Here is a 6,656-nt window from a genome sequence, read left to right on the forward strand (position 1 = left end):
TACGTTTGTTGGCTCTCATGAAGTCTGCAGTGAGTAATAATCAGTGATGTTGGGGGGAAAAGCAAACATTGTGATGCGTTTTTTAAATTAATGCGCCATATACATATATATAGACACACACATGTATATAAAACCTTAAGGGAGGTGTTTGAATGTTTTTTAAGGGCTTTATAGGCAGAATAGTGCGACTCCCGTACGCTCCATTGTAAGCAAACGTTATATCGCATGTATTTAGTTAGATTGCATAACAAATAAAAAATAAACATCCGTCGTGATGATTGTGATTGTGAAAGATAGGCAAAATTCCCAAAAAACAGTGCGGATCCCCTTTGAGAGATTCAATTTATTTCAGGGATAGAAAACTTCAGGGAGCTATTTATTTATTCAAATTGTTATTTACCTTAGAGATGCTACTGTGCAAAGGAACTCCCAGCACTTTTTGGGGGGTTTGTTTTTATTTACTAGTTTTTAAATAAACATGATTCATGCATGTAAACAACATTTAGTGTTTAAGTTTGCGATAGTATTATTCTAAATTTTGACGGCAATATGTCACTTTTACTGTAAATGAATATCGGCTCCAAATATCAGTTATCAGCCTCCTTCACTACTAATAATCGGTATATTTGCACTGAAAAAAATCGGTCGATCTCTATAGTTTTAATAACCCATAACCTTCTTAATTTTGAACAGGAAAATGATACTTATATCACTGGGATCGTCTTTGCAAAACCTGTCTGATAATACTGGTTTAATGTAAATCAATTAATGTTTGAAATTACACATATGTACATATAACTTGGATGCATTAACCAAACTCGGTTTGGAAAAAGTATACATGTTTTTGTCATTTGTTTTGCTCCCGTACAAAATGAACAAAGAAGCTGCGGTCTTAAGTTGTTCGGATGGATTTGGTGGAGCTACTCAGTATACAATACCATTTTGATCACAATATTAAAAATCTTTCATTCAAAAAAATAGTCATTAAAAATATTGACAATACTAAATGTAGCCCTACAGTTGCTAAAACAAAGAAATTCCTCCAGGTGTGCACTTCACATCCCATATTTTCCGGACTATAAGGCATACTTAAAATATTTTTTTTCCCTCAAAACTCAACAGTGCGCCTTATAACCCGGTGCGCCTAATGTAAGGAATAAGTTTGTTTAAGCTTACCCACCTCGAAGCTATTTTATTTGGTACATGGTGTAATGATAAGTGTGACCAGTAGATGGCGGTCAAACATAAGATATAAGTGTAAGCTGCACTATGATGCGTCTCAAGTAAACACAAACATTTTAAACGTTCCATTGAAAATATAGAACATTACGTACGGCGCTCAAAAATCTATCAAAATGTTTTAGTACGACTTTGGTAAGCTATGAAGCTGCACCACTTGAAGGATTGTCGGCGCATTAAACATACGAGTATTATTATGGTGTGTGTATGAGGAAAGACGTTATCTGGCGTTTTTAATCATATTATTATGCAAAAGCAACTTTTCGTACCTTCTGGTACCTGCTGATCTGTATTCAGGATCTGCTTAAATCCTGAAAAATTGTGCGCGTCTGCGCCGAAGCCGTAGTCGATAATCTTCTTTTTAAGTGACATTCATCCTCCGCTGTTGCCATTTCTAATATAAAGTAGTGTAAAGTTTTTACTTATATCTGTCAGAAAACTCGCCATGAAAGCGCTAAAACATACCGGCATAGCGAGTTTACATTATTCACCCAAGGAACTGTTGTTATAAGAGTTCCGGTCGGACGGTTTTTCACGGGACACATTTCCGGTGTGGTTATTTTCGGATGAGGAGATACTGCTCCGTTATTGATTTAAGTGAAGTCTGAATGTCATTAAAACAGTTAGCTCCATCTTTTGACACTTCTTCCACTCCCGTCCTTGCACGCTAAACCGCTACAACAAAGATGACGGGGAGAAGACGCTGCCGAAGCGACTGTCAGAAAGCGGCTTGAAGATGATCTGTAAAACATAATCTGTGCAGCATTTTGACCAAAGAACCACCATTACATGTTATGTAGACCACAAGGAAATGTTTTCAATTTAGAAAAAAATAATATGACTCCTTTAATGCGCCCTATAATCCAGGGCGCCTTATATATGAAAAAAGATAAAAAATAGAACGTTCATCGGCAGTGCGCCTTATAATCCGGTGCACCCTATGGTCCAGAAAATACGGTATATTGTATGATATTACAGTTTGCATGCACTGTTAAAGAATAGAAGCCATAAAGAGCTACAGTTATACAGTACATACATGTTAAATTGGACGCTTCCCAACAAATTAAGTGTCAATGAACAGAAATGTTACAGGAGTCAGACATATGAGGCCCCGTCTACACTAAGACGGCTAAGGTTATCCATGGTAAATCCCACCTAACCTTATCCTTGTCCACACACACACACAATGGTCGTTGAAGACCCCCTCCCCCATCCGTCCACCGGCGCAACGCGACATAATACCCATGCACCGAAAATGCACACGTCATAGTCACCTCCAGTGTTGCTTTGTGTGCAAGTTCTTAAATTTAACTTATCTGAACAATATCCAGTGTTATGGTATTTCAATTAACTGGAATCCAGTGTGCTGTGGGGCCGTATTGTAGTGAATCACACCTGAGCCATCATATATTAATCAAATCTTTATTGGAGTACGTGAACGTAAACAATGTGACAAAGAACATTTTACATCAGTCAATCTAGGGATCGAAATATCTGGTCAGGACATTCCTCACTCTTTTTCCTTCACCTTCATTGTCCATTCGTTTTTGGTGACTTTATATACTCTGGACCTAGACGTTGAGTCCGCGACATACATGGCGGACAATAACTGATAGTCTGCTTTGCCAATCCAAATGCATTCAATGTTTTCCGTAGTCTTCCCTCGTCGGCCAGGTAATACAAAAGCACACGTTGCCTTTTTTATTACATCCACGGGAGCCCGCATTCTCGTTGTCTCTCCTTCGACAAATGGACAAAGTTTTTCGGTAAGTAGAATCACGGCTGACCTGGACATTTGAAAGTTCTCTTGCCGTCTGAGATGTGTTGTATCCGAAATCGCTGCAATTGCGCGTTTCCTTCACTTTGGGTAGTCATGTGTGATTTCCACAAGTGTCCGTACAAGTAGAAGAAGGAGTAACACGGGCATGTCTGGATGACTCGCCTCCATATTTCCCGTGGTTAGTTCCAGTTGTTATGAAGCTGGCTGTGGTGCGTTCTTTCTGACGTCACTTCCTGTGTGGGGCGTGGTCTTTCTGGCGTCACTTCCTCTCCAAACTCACTTTGTAAACGATCAATGAGTCCATACAAAGCTAAGAGCCGGAGAATCAAGAAATGCACGGCGCACTTACCCGTGTAAAAAATTTTCCAAGGAGGAGGACCTTAAACGGTGATTTAGTGTGGCTGACACGATGCTAAGACTAAATAAGGATTCGTTTAAGGGGTTATCCGGCTTAGTGTAGACATAGCCTGAGACCATGCAGTATGTAACATGGAAGTGGTGGGTATGGTGGGACGCTAATAAGATCAGTCAAAGAGAGGTAAAGGCATCTTAATCAGATGATCAACTCACTTCTATAATCAACATTTGCAGTTCCAATAAATAATTTAAAAATTCACTTCTTTTAATCTGGTGCATATGATGGCAAGCGTGCATGTTTGCTGCCTCCCAAATCCCAGCTTTAGAACACATCACATTTTAAGACACACACATTCTTGTATTTGTTTCCTTCTTGAGACCTCCGAAAAAATGCCTATGTCTTTAGGACCACCCTTTCTATACATATAAAGATTTGTATGTACAACATTAATAATATATACATACTATGCAAATATTAAAAAAGCTTGTTGTGTAAAATGAGTTGGAATTTCACAAGAAAAACTTAGAATTTTGGCCGTATTATAATAAAATTCGTAATTTTACTCAACACATGTAAAAATTTTACAAGAAAAACAGAACATTTGTGCAATATTATGATAAAAGTTGGAATTTTACTCAATAACAGTCGCAATTTTACAAGAAAAGCTTAACATTTTGGCAATTTTATGAAAAGAGAGTCATAATTTTACTCGACAAAAGTCACAATTTTATTAGAAAACTTGAACATTTTGGCAACATTATAATAATAATGGGAATTTTGCTTGGCAAAATTATGACAAAAGTCGTCATTTTACTCAAATTGTCACTATTTTATAAGAACAACAAAAACATTGGCAATATTGTGGACAAAAGTCAGAATTATATATGACAAATGTCACCGTTTTGCATTAAAAAGTTATCATTATACGAGAAAATATTGCAATAATACAGAAACGGAAAGAATTTGAGAAACTGTTCCCAATTTTATAAGAAAAAAGTCGACACATTGTGAGAAAAACACTGCTTTTAGTTAATTTTCTATTTTGTTGAATTTTTTGTTTGCCATTGATTTTTTAATCATCATTATTTACTTTAAGTTATTACAGTATGTCTCGATATTACATATTTGTTTATGTTTTTGATCATTTTTGGCCAAAGGGGACATATTGTATTTCAATTTCTTACACACACTTGTTATAAGAGGTGTGGGAAAAAATTGATTCGAATTTGAATCGCGATTATCACGTTGTGCGATTCAGAATCGATTCTCATTTTAATTTTTTTTAATTTATTTTTTTTAAGTTTAAAAAAAATATATTTTTATTTTTTATTTTTTAATTAATCAATCCTACAAAACAATACACAGCAATACCATAACAATGCAATCCAATTCTAAAACCAAACCCGACCCAGCAACACTCAGAACTACAATAAACAGAGCAGAAACACAACACAGAACAAACCAAAAGTAGTGAAACAAAAATGAATATTATCAACTTTAGTATCAATATTAGTTACTATTTCAACATAGCAGTGATTAAAAATCCCTCATTGACATTATCATTAGACATTTATAAAAATAAAAATAAATGAACAATAGTGTCACAGTGGCTTACACTTGCATCACATCTCATAAGCTTGACAACACACTGTGTCCAATATTTTCACAAAGATAAAATAAGTCATATTTTTGGTTCATTTAATAGTTCAAACAAATTTACATTATTGCAATCAGTTGATAAAACATTGCCCTTTACAATTATAAAAGCTTTTTACAAAAATCTACTACTCTGCTTGCATGTCAGCAGACTTGGGTAGATCCTGCTGAAATCCTATGTATTGAATGAATCGAGAATCGTTTTGAATCGGGAAAAAATTGTTTTTGAATCGAGAATCGTGTTGAATTGAAAAAAAATGGATTTTAAATCGAATCGTGACCCCAAGAACGGATATTGAATCGAATCGTGGGACACCCAAAGATTCACAGCCCTACTTGTTATACATATGTCGGCCAGAAGTGGAGCACTTCAATTTTTTTTTATTTTTTTTTACACACACACTTGTTATTTCATATGTTGACCACAAAAAATGACACACAGTCCACTTGAAAAAAAATCCCTCCTTTTTGGGACCACCCTAATTTTGACAGATTTCACCACCAGGGGTGCAAATGAGACATTCTCTATTATATGCAATGGTTTTCCGTATTGGGGACCATGGTTTCGGTCCTAACTTGTTCACCGGTCCTCATATGGACGGTACTTTTCCTTGTTGATGTCTCAAGAAGGGTAGAGATACAGGAACACACACACACACAAACACAGAGAGAGTGCCCTGCAGTGCACACAAGCAATAAGGGGCACCATGTGACCATTGTCAGTCAAGTGCAGGCTCGCCATTCATGCCTGCGAATATAATTATCCGTGAAAGACACCTCAATGTCATAACACGCACACGTCATAAACCGCATACCCCACTAGCGGCGAACACGGTAACCATCGTTGCCATAGGAATATTCCAAAATAACACCTACCTATATCCCAGGTATGTGCAGCGTTCACTGCATAATCCTCCTCCTCCTTCAACTTTCTTCTTCAATTCCCGCCAAAATAGAACAGTTTTTTGGGGGGGGGTTTTTTCAGTGCCTACTTTTCATCGCCCGGCCAGGCGCTTTACAGCATGCGGACAAGAGGCAGGAGAGGGTGGGCGAAAAACGTCCAGCGCAGCATCCCAGCAGACGCGGGGCTCAACCGGAGCAATCCATTCGGTGTCGAAGCAGGCGGCAGCGGCAGCAAAAAAGAAAAAAAAAGAAAGAAGAAGCTAACTTTAGAAGCGAGACATCAACAGCAGTGCGGACATGAAGAGGCTCTTCAACACGACGAAGGACGCACACACGGGCTGGCGGACATGCTGTAAGGAGACGTCAACAGACGGCAATGACCGAGTGTGAAGGAGCGCGCGTTCACGGTCGAGCCAACGGTCATTGTTATTAGTGCACGTGCGCTTTAATCCAGCGTGCACTGTTGGCTGCTGCAGCATGCTTACAAGTCAAAGAGATTGTTTTTTTGTTTTTTTTTCATCCCCTTTGATGCAACAACATTTTAGGATTTCATTCTTGGTGGATTTTTTTTAGTTGTCATATCATGAATAATATGTATTTGTTGTCATTTGTATGAAGGAAAAGGGCAAGGCTCACTTTTAAACAGGTCTAGTCTTAAATATGCACTCTATGACCACTACATTAGGTACACTAGCACCATTTTTTTTGTTGTTTTTTTTT

At 37.6% G+C, this 6,656-nt stretch overlaps 1 protein-coding gene across 11 annotated transcripts in view; it reads right to left on the reverse strand.

Moving 5' to 3' along the window:
• tenm2a (teneurin transmembrane protein 2a) overlaps window positions 1–6,356 on the reverse strand; it is a 639,454-nt gene extending 633,098 nt beyond the window's left edge. For 7 of the 11 annotated variants that reach the window (XM_062045579.1, XM_062045578.1, XM_062045577.1 and 4 more), the window contains exon 1: window positions 5,910–6,355. The gene's annotated coding sequence lies outside the window, so the exon portion shown is untranslated. Of the gene's footprint in view, window positions 1–5,909 lie in introns of all 11 variants that reach the window. The other 4 variants (XM_062045574.1, XM_062045572.1, XM_062045573.1 and 1 more) reach the window with 1 other exon arrangement.
• Between the last annotated feature and the right edge of the window lie 300 nt (window positions 6,357–6,656).

The sequence above is a fragment of the Entelurus aequoreus genome, linkage group LG04 (genome assembly GCF_033978785.1).
Source record: "Entelurus aequoreus isolate RoL-2023_Sb linkage group LG04, RoL_Eaeq_v1.1, whole genome shotgun sequence".
Lineage (NCBI taxonomy): Eukaryota > Metazoa > Chordata > Actinopteri > Syngnathiformes > Syngnathidae > Entelurus > Entelurus aequoreus.